Here is a 26,068-nt window from a genome sequence, read left to right as displayed (position 1 = left end):
GCCCGAACCGCTAAACTCACAGACTCCAGTGAGGTGTCATTTCGAAGCCAGCGTTCCTGAGAGGTGTGCTAAGTATTTTTCGTGTCGATCGGATTTGTAGTTTTGGCGCAATTTGCGTTTGAAAAAAGTGTCTCAATGCGTTTCAATAGGGAAATTTTCCAATACGTTTATAATGGGCCTGATTTCTGAGGCAATTTCTAAAAATAACTGCCACCTGGCTGATTAGCTCATTGATATGCGCAGTCAGATCCAGTTACTATGCCAACGCCTACGAGCCCACTAGAAAACAGGTTTTGTCAGTCAGATAATATCAGCTCCTCTCTGTTATCAGCCATTCCCCTGTCCTGCTGTCAGTCTATTTCTCTCTGGTATCAGCCATTCCCCGTACTGCTGTCAGTGTATTTCTCTCTGTTATCAGCCATTCCCCGTCCTGCTGCCAGTCTATTTCTCTCTGTTATCAGCCATTCCCTTATCCTGCTGTCAGTCAGAGTGACCCGTCCCACCAAATTCGACCCAGAGTGACCCGTCCCACCAAATTCGACCCAGAGTGACCCGGCCCACCAAATTGGACCCAGAGTGACCCGGCCCACCAAATTGGACCCAGAGTGACCCGGCCCACCAAATTGGACCCAGAGTGACCCGGCCCACCAAATTGGACCCAGAGTGACCCGGCCCACCAAATTGGACCCAGAGAGACCCGGCCCACCAAATTGGACCCAGAGTGACCCGGCCCACCAAATTGGACCCAGAGTGACCCGGCCCACCAAATCGGACCCAGAGTGACCCGGCCCACCAAATCGGACCCGGAGTGGCGCCGCCTGCCAAATCGGACCCAGAGTGGCGCCGCCCGCCAAATCGGACCCAGAGTGGCGCCGCCTGCCAAATCGGACCCAGAGTGACCCGGGCCACCAAATCGGACCCAGAGTGACCCGGGCCACCAAATCGGACCCAGAGTGACCCGGGCCACCAAATCGGACCCAGAGTGACCCGGGCCACCAAATCGGACCCAGAGTGACCCGGGCCACCAAATCGGACCCAGAGTGACCCGGGCCACCAAATCGGACCCAGAGTGACCCGGGCCACCAAATCGGACCCAGAGTGACCCGGGCCACCAAATCGGACCCAGAGTGACCCGGGCCACCAAATCGGACCCAGAGTGACCCGGGCCACCAAATCGGACCCAGAGTGACCCGGGCCACCAAATCGGACCCAGAGTGACCCGGCCCACCAAATCGGACCCAGAGTGACCCGGGCCACCAAATCGGACCCAGAGTGACCCGGGCCACCAAATCGGACCCAGAGTGACCCGGCCCACCAAATGGGACCCAGAGTGACCCGGCCCACCAAATGGGACCCAGAGTGACCCGGCCCACCAAATGGGACCCAGAGTGACCCGGCCCACCAAATGGGACCCAGAGTGACCCGGCCCACCAAATGGGACCCAGAGTGACCCGGCCCACCAAATGGGACCCAGAGTGACCCGGCCCACCAAATGGAACCCAGAGTGACCCGGCCCACCAAATGGGACCCAGAGTGACCCGGCCCACCAAATGGGACCCAGAGTGACCCGGCCCACCAAATGGGACCCAGAGTGACCCGGCCCACCAAATGGGACCCAGAGTGACCCGGCCCACCAAATGGGACCCAGAGTGACCCGGCCCACCAAATGGGACCCAGAGTGACCCGGCCCACCAAATGGGACCCAGAGTGACCCGGCCCACCAAATGGGACCCAGAGTGACCCGGCCCACCAAATGGGACCCAGAGTGACCCGGCCCACCAAATGGGACCCAGAGTGACCCGGCCCACCAAATGGGACCCAGAGTGACCCGGCCCACCAAGCCTCAACCCTGAGGGGCTACAACTACCAAACCAGCGCCTGAGGGGCACCCAAGTGTGAAAGTCTTGCAGGGGCAGCCCGGGCACCATTCCAAAGCACTATCTGTAGTTCCTTCAGGAAATACCCATCTAGTTATAGTGCTTTGGAACAAAGCACTATACTGTTATTCCACCGTGGTAAACTTCTTCTTATTCTTATTATTCAGTCCGCACGTAATGCGGCCCGAACTGCTAAACTCACAGACTCCAGTGAGGTGTCATTTCGAAGCCAGCGTCCCCAAGAGGTGTGCTAAGTATTTTTCGTGCCGATCGGATTTGTAGTTTTTGCGCAATTTGTGTTTGAAAAAAGTCTTTCAATGCGTTTCAATGGAGAAATTTCTTTCAATGCCTTTCAATGGAGAAATTTTCCTATACGTTTATAATGGGCTGGTTTCTGAGGCAATTTCTAAAAATAACTGCCACCTGGCTGATTAGCTCATTGATATGCGCAGTCAGACACAGTTACTATGCCAACGCCTATGAAATCTACATCAGCTCACCAGGTCACAAGTTTTGTCAGATAATATCAGCTCTTAAAGTGACAGTACAGCACAATTCCAAACCACTATCTGTAGTCTTATAATTATTAGATGGTGGCCCGATTCTAACTCATCGGGTATTCTAGAATATGCATGTCCACGTAGTATATTGCACAGCCACGCAGTATACAGTGCAGAGCCGCGCAGTACACAGCGCAGAGCCGCGCAGTACACAGCGCAGAGCCGCGCAGTACACAGCGCAGAGCCGCGCAGTACACAGCGCAGAGCCATGCAGTACACAGCGCAGAGCCGCGCAGTATAAAGCGCAGAGCCGCGCAGTACACAGCGCAGAGCCGCGCAGTACACAGCGCAGAGCCGCGCAGTACACAGCGCAGAGCCATGCAGTACACAGCGCAAAGCCGCGCACTATAAAGCGCAGAGCCGCGCAGTACACAGCGCAGCGCCGCGCAGTACACAGCGCAGAGCCGCGCAGTATAAAGCGGAGAGCCGCGCAGTACACAGCGCAGAGCCGAGCAGTACACAGCGCAGAGCCGCGCAGTAGACAGCGCAGAGCCGTGCAGTACAGAGCGCAGAGCCGCACAGTATAAAGCGCAGAGCCGCGCAGTATACCGCACAGAGCCGCGCAGTACACAGCGCAGAGCCGTGCAGTACACAGCGCAGAGCCATGCAGTACACAGCGCAAAGCCGCGCAGTATAAAGCGCAGAGCCGCGCAGTACACAGCGCAGAGCCGCGCAGTACACAGCGCAGAGCCGCGCAGTATAAAGCGGAGAGCCGCGCAGTACACAGCGCAGAGCCGAGCAGTACACAGCGCAGAGCCGCGCAGTAGACAGCGCAGAGCCGCGCAGTACAGAGCGCAGAGCCGCACAGTATAAAGCGCAGAGCCGCGCAGTATACCGCGCAGAGCCGCGCAGTACACAGCGCAGAGCCGTGCAGTACACAGCGCAGAGCCGCGCAGTACACAGCGCAAAGCCGCGCAGTATAAAGCGCAGAGCCGCGCAGTACACAGCGCAGAGCCGCGCAGTACACAGCGCAGAGCCGCGCAGTACACAGCGCAGAGCCGCGCAGTACACAGCGCAGAGCCGCACAGTACACAGCGGAGCCGCGCAGTACACAGCGCAGAGCCGAGCAGTACACAGCGCAGAGCCGCGCAGTACACAGCGCAGAGCCACGCAGTACACAGCGCAGAGCCGCGCAGTACACAGCGCAGAGCCGCGCAGTATACAGCGCAGAGCCGCGCAGTACACAGCGCAGAGCCGCGCAGTACACAGCGCAGAGCCGCACAGTATAAAGCGCAGAGCCGCGCAGTACACAGCGCAGAGCCGCGCAGTACACAGCGCAGAGCCGCGCAGTACACAGTGCAGAGCCGCACAGTACACAGCACAGAGCCGCGCAGTACACAGCGCAGAGCCACCCAGTATATAGCGCAGAGCCGCGCAGTACGCAGCGTAGAGCCAAGCAGTATGCAGCGCAGAGCCGCGCAGTATACAGCGCTGAGCCGCGTAGTATACAGCGCAGAGCCCCGCAGTATACAGTGCAGAGCCCCGCAGTATACAGCGCAGAGCCGTGCAGTACACAGTGCAGAGCCGCGCAGTACACAGCGCAGAGCCGCGCAGTATACAGCGCAGACACGCGCAGTACACAGCACGGACACGCGCAGTACACAGCGCAGAGCCGCGCAGTACACAGCGCAGAGCCGCGTAGTATACAGCGAAGAGCCACGCAGTATATAGCGCAGAGCCGCGCAGTACAAAGCGCAGAGCTGCGCAGTATACAGCGCAGAGCCGCGCAGTATACAGCGCAGAGCCGCGCAGTATACAGCGCAGAATGCGCAGTACACAGTGCAGAGCCGTGCAGTACACAGCGCAGAGCCGTGCAGTACACAGCGCAGAGCCGCGCAGTACACAGCGCAGAGCCACGCAGTATACAGCGCAGAGCCGCGTAGTATACAGCGCAGAGCCGCGTAGTATACAGCGCAGAGCCACGCAGTATACAGCACAGAGCCACGCAGTATACAGCGCAGAGCCACGTAGTTATACTGCCCAGTCACGTAGTATATTGTCCAGTCACATAGTATACTGCATATCCCTGTTAAAAAAAAAAAAGAATTAAAATAAAAAAGTTACATACTCACCTCCTGGAGCGGCCGGTATCTGATGGTTGTTGCACCTCCTAGAGCGGCCGGTACACGATGCTTGTTGCACCTGGAGTGGCCGGTACCCGATGCTTGTTGCGCGCTCCGGGCCCAAGAGTGCATTGCGGTCTCACGAGATGATGACGTAGCGGTGTTGTGAGACAGAAAGACGGAAGTGCCCTTAGACAATTAGATAGTAGATTACCCCGCTCACCAATTCGGAACCCGAGAGGCCCGGCCCACCAAATCGGACCCCGAGGGGCCCGGCCCACCAAATCGGACCCAGAGTGACCCCGCCCCCTAAATCAGACCCAGAGTGACCCCGCCCACCAAATCGGACCCAGAGTGGCTCCGCCCACCAAATCGGACCCAGAGTGACCCCTTCCACCAAATCAGACCCAGAGTGACCCCTTCCACCAAATCGGACCCAGAGTGACCCCTTCCACCAAATCGGGCCCAGAGTGACCCCGCCCACCAAATCGGACCCATAGTGACCCCACCCACCAAATCGGACCCTGAGGTGCCCAGCCCACCAAATCAGACCCTGAGGTGCCCAGCCCACCAAATCGGACCGAGTGACCCCACCCACCAAATTGGTCCCTAAGGTGCCCCGCCCACCAAATCGGACCCAGAGTGGCTCCGCCCACCGAATCGGACCCAGAGTGGCCGCGCCCACAGAATCGGACCAAAAGTGACCCCGCCCACCGAATCGGACCTAGATTTACCCCGCCCACAAAATCAGACCCAGATTGACCCAACCCACCAAATCGGACCGCCTGAGGGGCACCCAAGTGTCAAAGTCTTGCAGGGGCAGCCCGGGCACCATTCCAAAGCACTATCTGTAGTTCCTTCAGGAAATACACATCTAGTTCTTATTATTATTCAGTCCGCACGTAATGCGGCCCGAACCGCTTCACTCACAGACTCCAGTGAGGTGTCATTTCGAAGCCAGCGTCCCCAAGAGGTGTGCTAAGTATTTTTCGTGTCGATCGGATTTGTAGTTTTGGCGCAATTTGCGTTTGAAAATGTTTTTTCCCCTCATTGTAATGCTTTTCAATAGGGAAATTTTCACATAGGTTATAATGGCCGGGTTTCTGAGGCAATTTGAAATGTACCTGCCACCTGGCTGATTAGCTCATTGATATGCTCAGTCAGGCCCAGTTACTATGCCAACGCCTGCGAACTGTACATGACCCTAGCAGGACAGTTTTGGCAGATAATATCAGCTCTTAAAGTGATAGCACAGCACAATTTCAAAGACTATCTATAGTCTTATTATAATTATTGCCCCGCTCACCAAATCGGACCCAGCCCGCCAAATCGGACCCAGAGTGGCGCCGCCCGGCAAATCGGACCCAGAGTGGCGCCGCCCGGCAAATCGGACCCAGAGTGGCGCCGCCCGCCAAATGGGACCCAGAGTGGCGCCGCCCGCCAAATGGGACCCAGAGTGGCGCCGCCCGCCAAATGGGACCCAGAGTGGCGCCGCCCGCCAAATGGGACCCAGAGTGGCGCCGCCCGCCAAATGGGACCCAGAGTGGCGCCGCCCGCCAAATGGGACCCAGAATGGCGCCGCCCGCCAAATGGGACCCAGAGTGGCGCCGCCCGCCAAATGGGACCCAGAGTGGCGCCGCCCGCCAAATGGGACCCAGAGTGGCGCCGCCCGCCAAATGGGACCCAGAGTGGCGCCACCCGCCAAATGGGACCCAGAGTGGCGCCGCCCGCCAAATCGGACCCAGAGTGGCGCCGCCCGCCAAATCGGACCCAGAGTGGCGCCGCCCGCCAAATCGGACCCAGAGTGGCCTCACCCCTTTAGGGGCTACAACTACCAAGCCAGCGCCTGAGGGGCACCCAAGTGTGAAAGTCTTGCAGGGGCAGCCCGGGCACCATTCCAAAGCACTATCTGTAGTTCCTTCAGGAAATACCCATCTAGTTATAGTGCTTTGGAACAAAGCACTATACTGTTATTCCACCGTGGTAAACTTCTTCTTATTCTTATTATTCAGTCCGCACGTAATGCGGCCCGAACCGCTAAACTCACAGACTCCAGTGAGGTGTCATTTCGAAGCCAGCGTTCCTGAGAGGTGTGCTAAGTATTTTTCGTGTCGATCGGATTTGTAGTTTTTGCGCAATTTGTGTTTGAAAAAAGTCTTTCAATGCGTTTCAATGGAGAAATTTTCCTATACGTTTATAATGGGCTGGTTTCTGAGGCAATTTCTAAAAATAACTGCCACCTGGCTGATTAGCTCATTGATATGCGCAGTCAGACACAGTTACTATGCCAACGCCTATAAACTCTACCAGCCCACCAGGTCACAAGTTTTGTCAGATAATATCAGCTCTTAAAGTGACAGTACAGCACAATTCCAAACCACTATCCGTAGTCTTATGATTATTAGACTGTGGCCCGATTCTAACTCATCGGGTATTCTAGAATATGCATGTCCACGTAGTATATTGCACAGCCACGCAGTATACAGTGCAGAGCCGTGCAGTACACAGCGCAGAGCCGCGCAGTACACAGCGCAGAGCCGCGCAGTACACAGCGCAGAGCCGCGCAGTATAAAGCGCAGAGCCGCGCAGTACACAGCGCAGAGCCGCGCAGTACACAGCGCAGAGCCGTGCAGTACACAGCGCAGAGCCGCGCAGTACAAAGCGCAGAGCCGTGCAGTACACAGCGCAGAGCCGCGCAGTACACAGCGCAGAGCCGTGCAGTACACAGCGCAGAGCCGCGCAGTATAAAGCGCAGAGCCGTGCAGTACACAGCGCAGAGCCGCGCAGTACACAGCGCAGAGCCGCGCAGTACACAGCGCAGAGCCGCGCAGTATAAAGCGCAGAGCCGCGCAGTACACAGTGCAGAGCCGCGCAGTACACAGCGCAGTGCCGTGCAGTACACAGCGCAGAGCCGTGCAGTACACAGCGCAGAGCCGTGCAGTACACAGCGCAGAGCCGCGCAGTACACAGCGCAGAGCCGTGCAGTACACAGCGCAGAGCCGCGCAGTATAAAGCGCAGAGCCGTGCAGTACACAGCGCAGAGCCGCGCAGTACACAGCGCAGAGCCGCGCAGTACACAGCGCAGAGCCGCGCAGTATAAAGCGCAGAGCCGCGCAGTATAAAGCGCAGAGCCGCGCAGTACACAGCGCAGAGCCGCGCAGTACACAGCGCAGAGCCGTGCAGTACACAGCGCAGAGCCGCGCAGTATAAAGCGCAGAGCCGTGCAGTACACAGCGCAGAGCCGCGCAGTACACAGCGCAGAGCCGTGCAGTACACAGCGCAGAGCCGCGCAGTATAAAGCGCAGAGCCGTGCAGTACACAGCGCAGAGCCGTGCAGTACACAGCGCAGAGCCGCGCAGTACACAGCGCAGAGCCATGCAGTACACAGCGCAAAGCCGCGCAGTATAAAGCGCAGAGCCGCGCAGTATAAAGCGGAGAGCCGCGCAGTACACAGCGCAGAGCCGAGCAGTACACAGCGCAGAGCCACGCAGTAGACAGCGCAGAGCCGTGCAGTACAGAGCGCAGAGCCGCACAGTATAAAGCGCAGAGCCGCGCAGTATACCGCGCAGAGCCGTGCAGTACACAGCGCAGAGCCGCGCAGTACACAGCGCAGAGCCGTGCAGTACACAGCGCAGAGCCGCGCAGTACACAGCGCAGAGCCGCGCAGTACACAGCGCAGAGCCGAGCAGTACACAGCGCAGAGCCGCGCAGTACACAGCGCAGAACCACGCAGTACACAGCGCAGAGCCGCGCAGTATACAGCGCAGAGCTGCGCAGTACACAGCGCAGAGCCGCGCAGTACAGAGCGCAGAGCCGCACAGTATAAAGCGCAGAGCCGCGCAGTACACAGCGCAGAGCCGCGCAGTACACAGCGCAGAGCCGCGCAGTACACAGTGCAGAGCCGCACAGTACACAGCACAGAGCCGCGCAGTACACAGCGCAGAGCCACCCAGTATACAGCGCAGAGCCGCGCAGTACGCAGCGTAGAGCCACGCAGTATGCAGCGCAGAGCCGCGCAGTATACAGCGCTGAGCCGCGTAGTATACAGCGCAGAGCCCCGCAGTATACAGTGCAGAGCCCCGCAGTATACAGCGCAGACACGCGCAGTACACAGCACGGACACGCGCAGTACACAGCGCAGAGCCGCGCAGTACACAGCGCAGAGCCGCGTAGTATACAGCGAAGAGCCACGCAGTATATAGCGCAGAGCCGCGCAGTACAAAGCGCAGAGCTGCGCAGAACTGCGCAGTATACAGCGCAGAGCCGCGCAGTATACAGCGCAGAACGCGCAGTACACAGTGCAGAGCCGCGCAGTACACAGCGCAGAGCCGTGCAGTACACAGCGCAGAGCCGCGCAGTACACAGCGCAGAGCCACGCAGTATACAGCGCAGAGCCGCGTAGTATACAGCGCAGAGCCGCGTAGTATACAGCGCAGAGCCACGCAGTATACAGCACAGAGCCACGCAGTATACAGCGCAGAGCCACGTAGTTATACTGCCCAGTCACGTAGTATATTGTCCAGTCACATAGTATACTGCATATCCCTGTTAAAAAAAAAAAGAATTAAAATAAAAAAGTTACATACTCACCTCCTGGAGCGGCCGGTATCTGATGGTTGTTGCACCTCCTAGAGCGGCCGGTACACGATGCTTGTTGCACCTGGAGTGGCCGGTACCCGATGCTTGTTGCGCGCTCCGGTCCCAAGAGTGCATTGCGGTCTCACGAGATGATGACGTAGCGGTGTTGTGAGACAGAAAGACGGAAGTGCCCTTAGATAATTAGATAGTAGATTACCCCGCTCACCAATTCGGAACCCGAGAGGCCCGGCCCACCAAATCGGACCCCGAGGGGCCCGGCCCACCAAATCGGACCCAGAGTGACCCCGCCCCCTAAATCAGACCCAGAGTGACCCCGCCCACCAAATCGGACCCAGAGTGGCTCCGCCCACCAAATCGGACCCAGAGTGACCCCTTCCACCAAATCAGACCCAGAGTGACCCCTTCCACCAAATCGGACCCAGAGTGACCCCTTCCACCAAATCGGGCCCAGAGTGACCCCGCCCACCAAATCGGACCCAGAGTGACCCCACCCACCAAATCGGACCCTGAGGTGCCCAGCCCACCAAATCAGACCCTGAGGTGCCCAGCCCACCAAATCGGACCGAGTGACCCCACCCACCAAATTGGTCCCTAAGGTGCCCCGCCCACCAAATCGGACCCAGAGTGGCTCCGCCCACCGAATCGGACCCAGAGTGGCCGCGCCCACAGAATCGGACCAAAAGTGACCCCGCCCACCGAATCGGACCTAGATTTACCCCGCCCACAAAATCAGACCCAGATTGACCCAACCCACCAAATCGGACCGCCTGAGGGGCACCCAAGTGTGAAAGTCTTGCAGGGGCAGCCCGGGCACCATTCCAAAGCACTATCTGTAGTTCCTTCAGGAAATACCCATCTAGTATTATTATTGTAATCCGAACGTGGTAAATTTATTATTATTCAGTTTTTTTCCGCAATTAATGCGGCCCGAACCGCTGCACGCACAGACTCCAGTGAGGCGTCATTTCGAAGCCAGCATCCACGAGAGGTGTGCTAAGTATTTTTCGTGTCGATCCGATTTGTAGTTTTTTTAAAAAATTGCATTTAAAAAAAAAAAATTCCCATAGGAAATAATGACGAACTTTCCATTACCCCCAACTTGACCTTCCAAAGATGGCAGCTATGCAATTGTACGGTGTCCATTTTAGGACATGATCATTTATCAAAGTCAAACATCAGAATAAAGTGACTATGACACCCTCTCGTCCCGTGGGTGAAAAGTAAGTGCACCCCTGGTCCCATGGGTGAAAAGTAAGTGCATCGAGTGGCCCCGCCCCCCAAATGGGTCCCAGAGTGACCCCGCCCACCAAATTGGACCCAGAATGACCCCGCCCACCAAATAGGACCCTGAGGTGCCCAGCCAACCAAATCCTCAACCCTGAGGGGCTACAACTACCAAACCAGCGCCTGAGGGGCACCCAAGTGTGAAAGTCTTGCAGGGGCAGCCCGGGCACCATTCCAAAGCACTATCTGTTGTTCCTTCAGGAAATACCCATCTAGTATTATTATTGTAATCCGAACGTGGTAAACTTATTATTATTCAGTTTTTTTCCGCAATTAATGCGGCCCGAACCGCTGCACGCACAGACTCCAGTGAGGCATCATTTCGAAGCCAGCATCCACGAGAGGTGTGCTAAGTATTTTTCGTGTCGATCCGATTTGTAGTTTTTTTAAAAAATTGCATTTAAAAAAAAAAAATTCCCATAGGAAATAATGACGAACTTTCCATTACCCCCAACTTGACCTTCCAAAGATGGCAGCTATGCAATTGTACGGTGTCCATTTTAGGACATGATCATTTATCAAAGTCAAACATCAGAATAAAGTGACTATGACACCCTCTCGTCCCGTGGGTGAAAAGAAAGTGCACCCCTGGTCCCATGGGTGAAAAGTAAGTGCATCGAGTGGCCCCGCCCCCCAAATGGGTCCCAGAGTGACCCCGCCCACCAAATTGGACCCAGAATGACCCCGCCCACCAAATCGGACCCTGAGGTGCCCAGCCAACCAAATCCTCAACCCTGAGGGGCTACAACTACCAAACCAGCGCCTGAGGGGCACCCAAGTGTGAAAGTCTTGCAGGGGCAGCCCGGGCACCATTCCAAAGCACTATCTGTAGTTCCTTCAGGAAATACCCATCTAGTATTATTATTGTAATCCGAACGTGGTAAACTTATTATTATTCAGTTTTTTTCCGCAATTAATGCGGCCCGAACCGCTGCACGCACAGACTCCAGTGAGGCATCATTTCGAAGCCAGCATCCACGAGAGGTGTGCTAAGTATTTTTCGTGTCGATCCGATTTGTAGTTTTTTTAAAAAATTGCATTTAAAAAAAAAAAATTCCCATAGGAAATAATGACGAACTTTCCATTACCCCCAACTTGACCTTCCAAAGATGGCAGCTATGCAATTGTACGGTGTCCATTTTAGGACATGATCATTTATCAAAGTCAAACATCAGAATAAAGTGACTATGACACCCTCTCGTCCCGTGGGTGAAAAGAAAGTGCACCCCTGGTCCCATGGGTGAAAAGTAAGTGCATCGAGTGGCCCCGCCCCCCAAATGGGTCCCAGAGTGACCCCGCCCACCAAATTGGACCCAGAATGACCCCGCCCACCAAATCGGACCCTGAGGTGCCCAGCCAACCAAATCCTCAACCCTGAGGGGCTACAACTACCAAACCAGCGCCTGAGGGGCACCCAAGTGTGAAAGTCTTGCAGGGGCAGCCCGGGCACCATTCCAAAGCACTATCTGTAGTTCCTTCAGGAAATACCCATCTAGTTATTATTATTATTCAGTCTGCACGTAATGCGGCCCGAACCGCTTCACTCACAGACTCCAGTGAGGTGTCATTTCGAAGCCAGCGTCCCCAAGAGGTGTGGTAAGTATTTTTCGTGTCGATCAGATTTGTAGTTTTGGCGCAATTTGCGTTTGAAACTGTTTTTTCCCCTCATTGTAATGCATTTCAATAGGGACATTTTCCCATAGGTTATAATGGCCGGGTTTCTGAGGCAATTTGAAATGTACCTGCCACTTGCCACCTGGCTGATTAGCTCATTGATATGCGCAGTCAGACACAGTTACTATGCCAACGCCTACCAACTCTACCAGGTCACAGTTTTGCCAGATAATATCAGCTGTTAAAGTGATAGCACAGCACAATATCAAAGCACTATCTTTAGTCTTATTATAATTATTGCCCCGCTCACCAAATCGGACCCAGAGTGGCGCCGCCCTCCAAATCGGACCCAGAGTGGCGCCGCCCGCCAAATCGGACCCAGAGTGGCGCCGCCCGCCAAATCGGACCCAGAGTGGCGCCGCCTGCCAAATCGGACCCAGAGTGGCGCCGCCCGCCAAATCGGACCCAGAGTGGCGCCGCCCGCCAAATCGGACCCAGAGTGGCGCCGCCCGCCAAATCGGACCCAGAGTGACCCCGCCTGCCAAATCGGACCCAGAGTGACCCCGCCCACCAAATCGGACCCAGAGTGACCCCGCCCACCAAATCAGACCCAGAGTGGCCTCAGCCCTGAGGGGCTACAACTACCAAACCAGCGCCTGAGGGGCACCCAAGTGTGAAAGTCTTGCTGGGGCAACCCGGGCACCATTCCAAAGCACTATCTGTAGTTCCTTCAGGAAATACCCATCTAGTTCTTATTATTATTATTCAGTCCGCACGTAATGCGGCCCGAACCGCTTCACTCACAGACTCCAGTGAGGTGTCATTTCGAAGCCAGCATCCCCAAGAGGTGTGCTAAGTATTTTTCGTGTCGATCGGATTTGTAGTTGTGGCGCAATTTGCGTTTGAAAATGTTTTTTCCCCTCATTGTAATGCATTTCAATAGGGAAATTTTCCCATAGGTTATAATGGCCGGATTTCTGAGGCAATTTGAAATGTACCTGCCACTTGCCACCTGGCTGATTAGCTCATTGATATGCGCAGTCAGGCCCAGTTACTATGCCAACGCCTGCGAACTGTACATGACCACACCAGCACAGTTTTGCCAGATAATATCAGCTCTTAAAGTGATAGCACAGCACAATTTCAAAGCACTATCTGTAGTCTTATTATAATTATTGCCCCGCTCACCAAATCGGACCCAGAGTGGCGCCGCCCGCCAAATCGGACCCAGAGTGGCGCCGCCCGCCAAATCGGACCCAGAGTGGCGCCACCCGCCAAATCGGACCCAGAGTGGCGCCGCCCGCCAAATCGGACCCAGAGTGGCGCCGCCCGCCAAATCGGACCCAGAGTGGCGCCGCCCGCCAAATCGGACCCAGAGTGGCGCCACCCGCCAAATTGGACCCAGAGTGGCGCCGCCCACCAAATCGGACCCAGAGTGGCGGCGCCCGCCAAATCGGACCCAGAGTGGCGCCGCCCGCCAAATCAGACCCAGAGTGGCACCGCCCGCCAAATCGGACCCAGAGTGGTGCCGCCCGCCAAATCGGACCCAGAGTGGCGCCGCCCGCCAAATCGGACCCAGAGTGGCGCCGCCCGCCAAATCGGACCCAGAGTGACCCCGCCTGCCAAATCGGACCCAGAGTGACCCCGCCCACCAAATCGGACCCAGAGTGACCCCGCCCACCAAATCGGACCCAGAGTGACCCCGCCCACCAAATCGGACCCAGAGTGACCCCGCCCACCAAATCGGACCCAGAGTGGCCTCAACCCTGAGGGGCTACGACTACCAAACCAGCACCTGAGGGGCACCCAAGTGTGAAAGTCTTGCAGGGGCAGCCCGGGCACCATTCCAAAGCACTATCTGTAGTTCCTTCAGGAAATACCCATCTAGTTACTATTGTAACTTAATAATTAACCTTACAATGGCCCACTTTGGAATTCTTTGATTGCTCTCCATGTGCTTTGTGGCCCCCTTTCTGATGCAGATGCATGGATCTTTCCTTGGTGACTGCCCTCTTTCCACGGCAGCAATACAGATACTCTCACAGACAGACCATTCAACATATGTTTTTGCTGGTACCAGCGCTTGCGCTTTGCGTTCCATTGAGTGTTACCATTGCACATGTGCAAGTCGCACCATGGCAACGGCAACACTTCTGGCTCTAGCTCTAGCCCACGCTCCGACGGTCCCAGCGACTCGGCGTTGACACTCCATGATCCCACATCGGTATGGTCTTTTCTAACTAATTAATTCCTTTTATTTAAACCTCATGTGTCTTCCCCTAACTTACCTCCCCTGACGAAGCTGCGGCGGCAGCGATACGCGTGGGGCCTCCACCTCACCCCTCCTCCTGCTTCGGATCTTAAGCCTATTTGGTTTTGATTATTTCTCTAGGAACTGGCACTATTGCTACATCCACTGACAGCTCATAGGCTATTATAGCCTTTACAGATTTCCACACATCATGTCGAGTGACTCTGTGTCAGGTTGTATACCAGGGCCCTATTTCTCAGGTTTGCTATACAATTCTCACCTTGGCATTTTTCCCTTATGCTTGGTGTTCATTTTTTTTTATATGGGATCCTACAATTGTGGGAATTGACTCCCATAGTAACAAGGGAAACGAACCTGAAGGTCAGGATTCATTACACATTATTGTATGCCTTCCATATTGGGCCAGATATTATTTTGTGGGCACACCATTGGTAATAATCATTAGGTCCTGCACCAATTCAATATCCCGTATTGTGATCACACCATAATCTTGATGTAGTATGGGCTGTTATTAGCATATGTCTTTCAACACACGTGTCCAGTTCACAAGGTTGCATGGATTATGATCTAATGTTGATATGTGTTGGTGCCCACAGACAGTTTATTATTCTATCTATATATTGTCTTATAATATGGCTTATATAGCCTGGATGGGTGTTGTTTATTGGTCATGTATGTGTGTTTTTAAATGGTTTTATCATTGTGTTTTTGAGGTGCAATAAAGGTTTTTCAATTTCTTAATATATTGTGGGTGTGCATGCCATTATTAGTCTAGTCTTTTTTCTTCCTTGTTTAGTTTATGGTATACAGACTAGGTTATGCACCCCATGTTTTATTACCATTTCACATATTTGTGATAGTAGTGTACCCTATATTTCATTAGACTTGTAGGATTGGGCTACATGACGTAGACAAGCGATGGCCCGAACAAGTGACTTCTAGGTTGAGAACCTGCTGAACTGATGAGATTCGAGGTGATGACTTGAAATCACTGTATGTAGAGCAAACACTTGAGGATGGAGCTCTTCGTTGGTGTCTGGATCCACTAGTTCGAATGTATCAGGCCTGCTGATGTGGGGCATCGAAAGGTGCAAGGAGGCAGGGCCTGTGAACCATGTAGTGTCCTTAAGATGATTTGGTGCAACGGATCTAGTCACATGGTCTGCAGGATTCTGGTGAGTAGGTATGTAGTGCCACTGATTAGGGCAGGTGGATCTCCTTATCCTCAGTACCCGGTTGCTGACGTAGACATAGAAGCGTCGCATTACATTGCAGATGTATCCCAGAACCACCTTGCTATCAGTGTAGAACTCTGCATCTTTGGTCTCCAGTAGTGATGGACGAGCACTAAAATGCTCAGGTGCTCGGGTCAAGCAAACTGGAATACTAAGGTACTCGACCCAAGCACCGAGCCCAATGTAAGTCTATAGGAAACCCGAGCATATTTACCGTGATCCCCCCAGGGGTCCTTTTAAGGTCTAAAAACATCTGAAAATGATGGAGACACTGCTCAAATGACATGGACACATCATGGGGACCGCCCCTGGAAGCATTTCTCACTCCTAGGTCACAGTTGTAAACAATGTTGATAAAGTTTCACTCAATTTTTACAGGTGCATCAAAAAACATACAAAAACTAACCCAAAATGGATTTTGCTGGGAAATATGTTAAGGTACATCCTTTCCAGGTTAATGACTTGTATATAAGGCAAAATAATTAACCCCAGACCAAAATGTTCCTCCACCACTTGACCTATCACACACAGCATTTTTGATGCGTTTTTGAACTTTAACATTGCTTTCAACCAATACAAATGCATTCACTGGGAAATGTCATTATAACATTTAACAACCCTAGCTGGCCATATGGGGTGTAACACATCAGGAGACACATCTCATTTCATTTATGAAGGAGGGACTCTTAAAGTCACAAAGCCTATTTTTAGAGGGGCATCAGGTGACATTAATATTCTTAAACGGCCATTATTAAACAGTGTTCTCAGATGGGAATTTTTTTAGTAATTCCGCTACAAGGGCCCTCTGGTACTGCAGCATTTTATTACACCTGTCTGCCTCTGGAAGATGAGATTGAAAGTTCTCCTCGTAGCATGGGTCTAGAGGTGTCACCAACCAGTAATGAGTGTCACCAAAAATTTTAATCATGCGAGAGTCACAGGAAACGCAGCGCAACATAAAGTCAGCCATGCGTGCCAGACTGCTAACAGGCAAGACTTCCATGTCCTCACCAACAGGACTACTGACCATGCTGTCCTCCTCCTCATCCTCCTTGCTGTCCTCAGGCCATCCACACTGAACAGATGGTATGACAGCTTGTAGTACAATCTATAGCACATGAAAGTAGCTCCTGTTCTTCCTCCTCCTCCTCTTCCTCATTGTCTACCAATACACATTGGGACGACATGAGGCTGGGCTGTGTGTAATCACCTTGTGTAGTTCCATGCTCCATGTCCTCATGCTCTGCCTGCAATACATTCTCTTTATTTGTGAGCAGTGAGGTTTTCAGAATGCAGAGAAGCAGGATGGTGACGCTAATTATGGCGTCATCACCGCTCACCATCTTGGTGCAGTCCTCAAAGTTTTGAAGGATGGTACATATGTCTGACATGCATGTCCACTCCTGAGGTCTTATGTGTGGAGTTTAAGACTGAATAACAATGTCCTTGTTGATGCTTGTAGTCAACAACTGCCCTCTTCTGCTGACAAATCCTTTCCAACACATGCAGTGTAGAGTTCCAATGCATGGGGACATCACACACCAGTCGGTGAGCCGGAAGCTGCAAACGCTGCTGAAGCACGGCAAGGTTGGCTGAAGCTGTAGCTGACTTTCCTAAATGGGCAGACAGGTGGTGTACTTTCAGTAGCAGATCCGGCAGCTCCAGGTAGCTTTTGAGAAAATATTGAACAACGAGGTTAAGCACATGGAAACAGAAACACATGGGCTACTTGCACAGTGAACAACAGTTAGGGCTAGCGGAACGCACCGAGTAAATATAGAGGTTTTATTATAATTGATGTGTTCGCAGCCCGTGGTCCACCGTGCAGGAGAACCTGCTGCTAGCAAATGGCGGAACTATATGGCGGTATAAGCTAACCCTGTTACTTCACAGAGTAGCCAAAAAACTCAAAGCACTGCACCCTGTTAGACTTCACAGTGGCACAGGCTAACTACCCAACTGAGAGCAGACAGTGGTCATGCATGCACACAAACTCCTCGCCGGAGGTGCCAGCATTCTAGGGGCTTATTTCAGCCAGGTCCCTGAATACATTCACACAAAATCTCCTCGCCGGAGGTGTCAGCATTCTAGGGGCTTATTTCAGCTGGGTCCCTGAACACAAACTCACATGACCACACTGGCGCAAAGCACATAACATAGAACAATACTAGCACATGGCCGTGCGGCCATGCGAGACTTAAATAGTTGCAGCACATACAGGACCTTCCTAGAAGGACCAATGAGAGGCTGCCACAGAGCGTGAGCACCTACAGGACCTTCCTGAAGGACCAATGGCCTTAGCTGTAGTATCTGATCATGTGACCCTCGATCTCCACTGAGAGATCTTACTCTGGGCATGCTCAGAATGAGAAAAGCAGGACTTAGTCCCAGAAGCGTCTGCTCGCCGCTGCCCAGCACTGACTTCAATAGCAGAAGCAGGAAAAGCAGCAGTAACTCTTTGTACAGAGTCAGAGTGAGCGAGATGCTGGGACCGACGTCTCCGCTGAGCAGGCTCCACTGCGGCAGAAGAAGAATGGGAGACCGCAGCGGAGATGGCCCGAGATTCCCCCTGTGCAGAGGCGGGAACTCAACCCCTAACATTACCCCCCCTCCCAGGGCCCCCCCCCGCTCCCTGGGCCTCGCTACGCTCGAAGGCAGCAATGAGCTGCGGAGCCCGAATGTGCTCAGCAGGCTCCCATGACCTATCCTCAGAACCGTAACCCTTCCAGTCCACCAAATAAAATTTTTTGCCACGAACCACCTTGCACCCCAAAATAGCGTTCACCTCGTAATCGTCCGTAGATGAACCCGATGTCCCGGCAGATGACTCAGAAAACCAGGACATGTATAAGGCCTTAAGGAGGGACACATGAAAGGTGTAGGTGATACCTAGGAGTGGAGGAAGGGCTAGATGGTAGACCACAGGATTAACCTGTTCGAGGACCTTGAAGGGACCCAAGTAGCGAGGTGCAAACTTGGACTCAACACGCAGCCTGATGTTACGAGCGGAGAGCCACACTAAAGATATAGCTAGCGATCCGTGACGTTGCAGCGTCCTGGCTAGCGATATCGTTGAGTTTGACAGGCAGCAGCGATCAGGATCCTGCTGTGCCATTGTTGGTCGGAGCAGAAAGGCCAGAACTTTATTTTGTCGCTGGATCTCCCGTAGACATCGCTGAATCGGTGTGTGTGACGCCGATACAGCGATGTCTTCATTGGTAACCAGGGTAAACATCGGGTTACTAAGCGCACGGCCACACTTAGTAACCCAATGTTTACCCTGGTTACCAGCGTTAACATAAAAAAAAACAAACACTACATACTTACATTCCGGTGTCTGTCCCCCGGCGCTGTGCTTCTCTGCACTGTGTAAGCGCCAGCCGGCCGGAAAGCAGAGCACAGCGGTGACGTCACCGCTGTGCTTTCCGGCCGGCGCTTACACAGTGCAGAGAAGCGGACGCCCGGGGACAGACACCGGAATGTAAGTATGTAGTGTTTGTTTTTTTTACGTTTACGCTGGTAACCAGGGTAAACATTGGGTTACTAAGCGCGGCCCTGCGCTTAGTAACCCGATGTTTACCCTGGTTACCAGGGGACTTCGCATAGTTGGTCTGTGTGACAGCTCTCCAGCGACCAGACAGCGACGCTGCAGCGATCGGGATCGTTGTCTAGATCGCTGCAGCGTCGCTAAATGTGACGGTACCTTTAGTCACCAGGAGCAAAGGTTGGGTGTAATAATTATAGGGGATAACTCAGGAGACTCTTTGCATGGAAAAAGACAACTACAGGACACAGTGCACATGAGACCAAAGACTCCATCTTGGAAAAGGGCAGTAATGCACAAAAGGTAAAAAATGTTCAGAGTCCTGACATTACTCCCTCCTTAGAAGCAGCCTCAGGATGATCCTGGACCTGGTTTCTCAGGGAATCTCTGATGAAAACAAGAAATCTTCTGTTGGGCATTGATGTTTTCCACAGGTTCCCAAGAGAGTCTTCCTCAGGGGGATATCCCTGCCATCTTATCAGATATTGGAGCGGATTCCTGCGAATCCTGGAATCAATAATTTCCTCCACCACGAATTGTTCTTGCCCATCAATCACCACAGGCTGCGGATGTGGCACAACACGTCCCTGGAAGGTATTAGGAGATACAGGCTTTAGTAAAGATACATGAAAAACTGGGTGTACCTTCATTGTCCTAGGCAGCTTCAGCCGGCAGGCCACAGAGCTCACAATACCGTTGATCTTGAAAGGGCCAATGAATTTCTGTCCAAGTTTTTGTGAAGGAACGTTTAACTTCAGATTCTTAGTTGCTAACCACACGGAATCTCCTACCTTGAACATGGGTGCAGGTTTACGGAATCTATCAGCCGATCTCTTATAGCGTTCTTGAGCTGTGGTCAGGGATTCCTTTAGAACCTCCAGATTCTGCCTCATTGCAGTAAGCGTTTCCTCCACTGCCGGAACCGGAGAATTAATTGGAGACCTAGGTAAAATACACGGATGATAACCCAGATTGGCAAAGAAAGGTGTAAATTTAGTGGAGGCGCTCTGAGAATTATTATATGAAAATTCGGCTAACGGCAACAACTCCAACCAATCATCCTGGAGATGGCTCACATAACATCTTAGATATTGTTCCAGCGTCTGGTTGGTACGCTCAGTCTGACCATTTGTCTGGGGATGGTAAGCAGAAGAGAGACAGACATTAATATTGAGTGCAGAGCAAAACCCCTTCCAGAATCTTGAAGTGAACTGTACTCCATGGTCAGAGATGATCTCATCCAGAACCTCGTGCAACCAAAAGACATTCTGTAGAACCAAGTTCACTGTATCTTTAGCCGGTGCATGGAACAAAATAAGCAGCTTTAGTCAGGCGATCAACTACCACCATGATTGTATTCATGCCCCCTGATGTAGGCAGCTCCACAATAAAATCCATTGATATAGACCCCCAAGGGTGGGACGGAACAGGTAATGGTTGTAGAAGGCCCATAGGTGCCACATGAGGAGTCTTGTAATGGGCACATACCTCGCAAGAGAGATTAGTATATCGTCCAAATAGATCACTACAAACTGGTCCAACAAATCTCTGAAAATGTCATTAGCAAGGTGTTGAAATGTTGCAGGGGCGCTACAAAGCCCGAAGGGCATCACAAGAGATTCAAAGTGTCCATACCGGCATCTGAATGCTGTCTTCCACTCATCCCCTGGATGAATACGCACCAAATTATGAGTCCCACGAAGATCCAGTTTAGAGAACACCTTAGCATGGCGGACTCTTTCCAGTAATTCGGGAAACAGAGGCAAAGGGTAACGGTTTCGTACGGTTACCTTATTGAGTTCTCGATAGTCAACACAGGGTCTCAGGGCCCCATCCTTCTTCTTTACAAAAAAGATAGGTGCCCCTGCTGGTGAGGAAGAAGGACGTATGAAGCCTTTGGCCAGATTTTCATCAATATACTCTTTTAACCCCTTCATGACCCAGCCTATTTTGGCTTTAATGACCTGGCCGTTTTTGCAATTCTGACCAGTGTCCCTTTATGAGGTAATAACTCAGGAAAGCTTCAACGGATCCTAGCAATTCCGAGACTGTTTTTTCATGACATATTGGGCTTCATGTTATAGGTAAATTTAGGTCGATAATTTCTGAGTTTATTTGTTAAAAAAATGGAAATTTGGCGACAATTTTGAAAATTTTGCAATTTTCACATTTTGAATTTTTATTCTGTTAAACCAGAGAGTTATGTGACACAAAATAGTTAATAAATAACATTTCCCACATGTCTACTTTACATCAACACAATTTTGGAAACAAATTTTTTTTTTTCTAGGAAGTTATAAGGGTTAAAATTTGACCAGTGATTTCTCATTTTTACAACAAAATTTACAAAACCATTTTTTTTAGGGACCACCTCACATTTGAAGTCATTTTGAGGGTTCTATATGGCTGAAAATACCCAAAATTGACATCATTCTAAAAACTGCACCCCTCAAGGTGCTCAAAACCACATTCAATAAGTTTATTAACCCTTCAGGTGTTTCACAGCAGCAGAAGCAACATGGAAGTAAAAAATGAACATTTAACTTTTTAGTCACAAAAATGATCTTTTAGCAACAATTTTTTTATTTTTCCAAGGGTAAAAGGAGAAACTGGACCATGAACCTTGTTGGCAAATTTGTCCTGAGTACGCTGATACCTCATATGTGGAGGTAAACCACTGTTTGGGCACATGGCAGGGCTCGGAAGGGAAGGAGCGCCATTTGACTTTTTGAATGAAAAATTGGCTCCAATCTTTAGCGGACACCCTGTCACGTTTGGAGAGCCCCCGTGTGCCTAAACATTGGAGCTCCCCCACAAGTGACCCCATTTTGGAAACTAGACCCCCCAAGGAACTTATCTAGATGCATAGTGAGCACTTTAAACCCCCAGGTGCTTCACAAATTGATCTGTAAAAATGAAAAAGTACTTTTTTTCACAAAAAAATTATGTTAGCCTCAATTTTTTCATTTTCACATGGGCAACAGGATAAAATGGATACTAAAATGTGTTGGACAATTTCTCCTGAGTACACCGATATCTCACATGTGGGGATAAACCACTGTTTGGGCACATGGTAAGGCTCGGAATGGAAGGAGCGCCATTTGACTTTTTGAGTGAAAAATTATCTCCATCGCTAGCGGACACCATGTCACGTTTGGAGAGCCCCTGTGTGCCTAAACATTGGAGCTCCCCCAAAAGTGACCACATTTTGGAAACTAGACTCCCCAAGGAACTTATCTAGAAGCATAGTGAGCACTTTAAACCCTCAGGTGCTTCACAAATTGATCCGTAAAAATGAAAAAGTACTTTTTTTTCACACAAAATTTCCTTTAGCCTCAATTGTTTCATTTTCACATGGGTAACAGGATAAAATGGATCCTAAAATTTGTTGGGCAATTTCTCCTGAGTACGCCGATACCTCATATGTGGGGGTAAACCACTGTTTGGGTGCACGGCAAGGCTCGGAGGGGGAGGCGCGCCATTTGACTTTTTGAATGGAAAATTAGCTCCAATCGTTAGCGGACACCATGTCGCGTTTGGAGAGCCCCTGTGTGCCTAAAACTTGGAGCTCCCCTACAAGTGACCCCATTTTGGAAACTATACCCCCCAAGGAACTTATATAGATGCATAGTGAGCACTTAAAACCCCCAGGTGCTTCACAGAAGTTTACAACGCAGAGCCGTGAAAATAAAAAATAATTTTTCTTTCCTCAAAAATGATTTTTGGCCCGGAATTTTTTATTTTCCCAAGGGTAATAGGAGAAATTGGACCCCAAATGTTGTTGACCAGTTTATCCTGAGTTCGATGATACCCCATATGTGGGGGTAAACCACTGTTTGGGCGCACGGCAGGGCTCAGAAGGGAAGGCACGCCATTTGGCTTTTTGAATGGAAAATTAGCTCCAATCATTAGCGGACACCATGTCGCGTTTGGAGAGCCCCTGTGTGCCTAAACATTGGAGCTCCCCCACAATTGACCCCATTGTGGAAACTAGACCTCCCAAGGAACTAAACTAGATGTGTGTTGAGCACTTTTAACCCCCAAGTGCTTCACAGAAGTTTATAACGCAGAGCCATGAAAATAAAAAATAATTTTTCTTTTCTCAAAAATGATTTTTTAGCCCACAATTTTTTATTTTCCCAAGGGTAACAGGAGAACTTGGACCCCAAAAGTTGTTGTCCAGTTTCTCCTGAGTACGCTGATACCCCATATGTGGGGGTAAACCACTGTTTTGGCACACATAGGGGTTCGGAAGGGAAGTAGTGATGTTTTGAAATGCAGGCTTAGATGGAATGCTCTGCGGGCGTCAGGTTGCATTTGCAGAGCCCCTGATGTGCCTAAACAGTAGAAACACCCCACAAGTGACCCCATTTTGGAAACTAGACACCCCAAGGAACTTATCTAGATGTGTGGTGAGCACGTTCAACCCCCAAGTGCTTCACAGAAGTTTACAACGCAGAGCCGTGAAAATAAAAAATCATTTTTCTTTCCTCAAAAAAGATGTTTTAGCAAGCAATTTTTTATTTTCACAAAAATAACAGGAGAAATTGGACCCCAATATTTGTTGCCCAGTTTCTTGTGAGTATGCTGGTACCCCATATGTGGGGGTAAACCACTGTTTGGGCGCACGTCAGGGCTCAGAAGGGAAGTAGTGACATTTGAAATGCAGACTTTGATGGAATGGTCTGCGGGCATCACGTTGCATTTGCAGAGCCCCTGATGTGCCTAAACAGTAGAAACACCCCACAAGTGACCCCATTTTAGAAACTAGACCCCCCAAGGAACTTATCTAGATGTGTGGTGAGCACTTTGAACCCCCAAGTGCTTCACAGAACTTTATAACGCAGAGCCGTGAAAATAAAAAATAATTGTTCTTTCCTCAAAAATTATGTTTTAGCAAGTAATTTTTTATTTTTACAAGGGTAACAGGGGAAATTGGACCCCAACAGTTGTTGCCCAGTTTGTCCTGAGAACGCTGGTACCCCATATGTGGGGGTAAACCACTGTTTGGGCGCACATCGGGGCTTGGAAGGGAGGGAGCACCATTTGACTTTTTGAACGCGATTGGCTGGAATCAATGGTGGTGCCATGTTGCGTTTGGAGACCCCTGATGTGCCCAAACAGTGGAAACACCTCAATTCTAACTTCAACACTAACCCCAACACACCCCTAACCCTAATCCCAACTGTAGCCCTAACCCTAATCACAACCCTAACCCCAACACACCCCTAACCACAACCCTAACCCCAACACACCCGTAACCCTAATCCCAACCCTAACCCTAATTCTAACCCTAATCCCAACCCTAACCCTAATCCCAACCCTAACCACTAGAGTTGAGCGACTTTCATTTTTTTAAGATCGAGGAGGGTTTTGGGAAACCCGATTTTGTCCAGGGTCGAGTCGAGTGCAGTCGGCCGATTATCGCTAAAAGTCGGGATCGACCGAAACACGAAACCCAATGCAAGTCAATGGGGAAGCATAGCCGGCAGTGAGTGGAGGGCAGGAAAACACCTACAGTGCCCATTTTACTGCCAAAAACATCCATTCTTGTTTCTCAAGCTTGTAATTCTTAATTAACGTTGTAATAATAGTTGGGCATAGGAAATTGGGGGTCATTTGGCTAAAGTTGTGGGGGGTAGGGCTGGTTCAAGCCTTTAGTGGGCCCAGGAAACGTGGACTACGTCACGGCGGTGGAGCAGGGAGAGGTAAGTATTTCAACGTTGCAAGTGCTGTGATCCTGAGCAAGCAGGGGGGGCCCACTCGTTCGCATTGGCACTGGCACAGGGCCCCTCAAAGTACGGCGGTGTGTTTGCATGGCGGGGGCGCCTCCCACCAGCAGCGACACTTTTGCGTACTCCGAGGGGCCCTGTGCCAGTGACGTCTCCAACGAGTATGCCCCCCCCACCTGATGAAGGAACCTGCACTTTCATCTGCACCTTCCTCTTTGTCCCTGTGTAAGGTGGTATAACATGCGGGAAGGGGAACCTTACTTTCAGCAGGGTCAGATTCTGGCTGTGTAGAGTGCAAGGGGAATGTAGTGGTCTAGGTCAATGTACCGGCAGACTCATCTAGCAGTGGCTGGGCAATGGGCAGGATGAGGAGGAAACACAGATATAGGGCCAAAGAATAAAGTAGGCTAAATGCAGTTCTAAATTGGTAACAGGACTAAACAGGCGGCATTGCTTTGTTCAGTGGAGTAGCAAACCCAGGAGCAGCAGACACTGTTTTAAGGGCCTAACCACACTAGTAGGCCAAATGCAGTTTAATATCTGCTACTATAGGCCAAAAGCCTAAAGACTGAAGCTCAGCTTTATACAGTTGAGGGCAACACCAGGGAGGGGCAGACAGCGTTAGTAGGCCGGAACCACCATTTTGTTTTTAAAATAACACCAGTTAATGAGAGGCAGAAGGTTGAAGCTCAGCTGTATTCGGTTGAGGGCAACACCAGGGAGGGGCAGACAGCGTTAGTAGGCCGGAACCACCATTTTGTTTTTAAAATAACACCAGTTAATGAGAGGCAGAAGGTTGAAGCTCAGCTGTATTCGGTTGAGGGCAACACCAGGGAGGGGCAGACAGCGTTAGTAGGCCGGAACCACCATTTTGTTTTTAAAATAACACCAGTTAATGAGAGGCAGAAGGTTGAAGCTCAGCTGTATTCGGTTGAGGGCAACACCAGGGAGGGGCAGACAGCGTTAGTAGGCCGGAACCACCATTTTGTTTTTAAAATAACACCAGTTAATGAGAGGCAGAAGGTTGAAGCTCAGCTGTATTCAGTTGCAGCTTCTTGGCAATAATATAAAGAAGACGCGACAGGACAACACTCGGTGGATGCCATATCTGTGTTTTCAATGGGAAAAAAAACTTTCAGTTAACTACTTGCAGTAGAAAGTTTTTGTAGCTGGTGGCCAATTTTGGTACAGTATCAGTTTTTGGTTGTATGTGTTTCTGTTTTAAATGTTAAAATGTCTGCATTTGATATCTCTCCAGTATTTTCTTTTTTATAAGCAAAACTCTTTT

Source organism: Ranitomeya variabilis, chromosome 3, assembly GCF_051348905.1.
Source record: "Ranitomeya variabilis isolate aRanVar5 chromosome 3, aRanVar5.hap1, whole genome shotgun sequence".
Taxonomy (NCBI): domain Eukaryota; kingdom Metazoa; phylum Chordata; class Amphibia; order Anura; family Dendrobatidae; genus Ranitomeya; species Ranitomeya variabilis.
The sequence above is the reverse complement of the archived record's forward strand: the minus strand, read 5'-3'. Positions refer to the sequence as shown.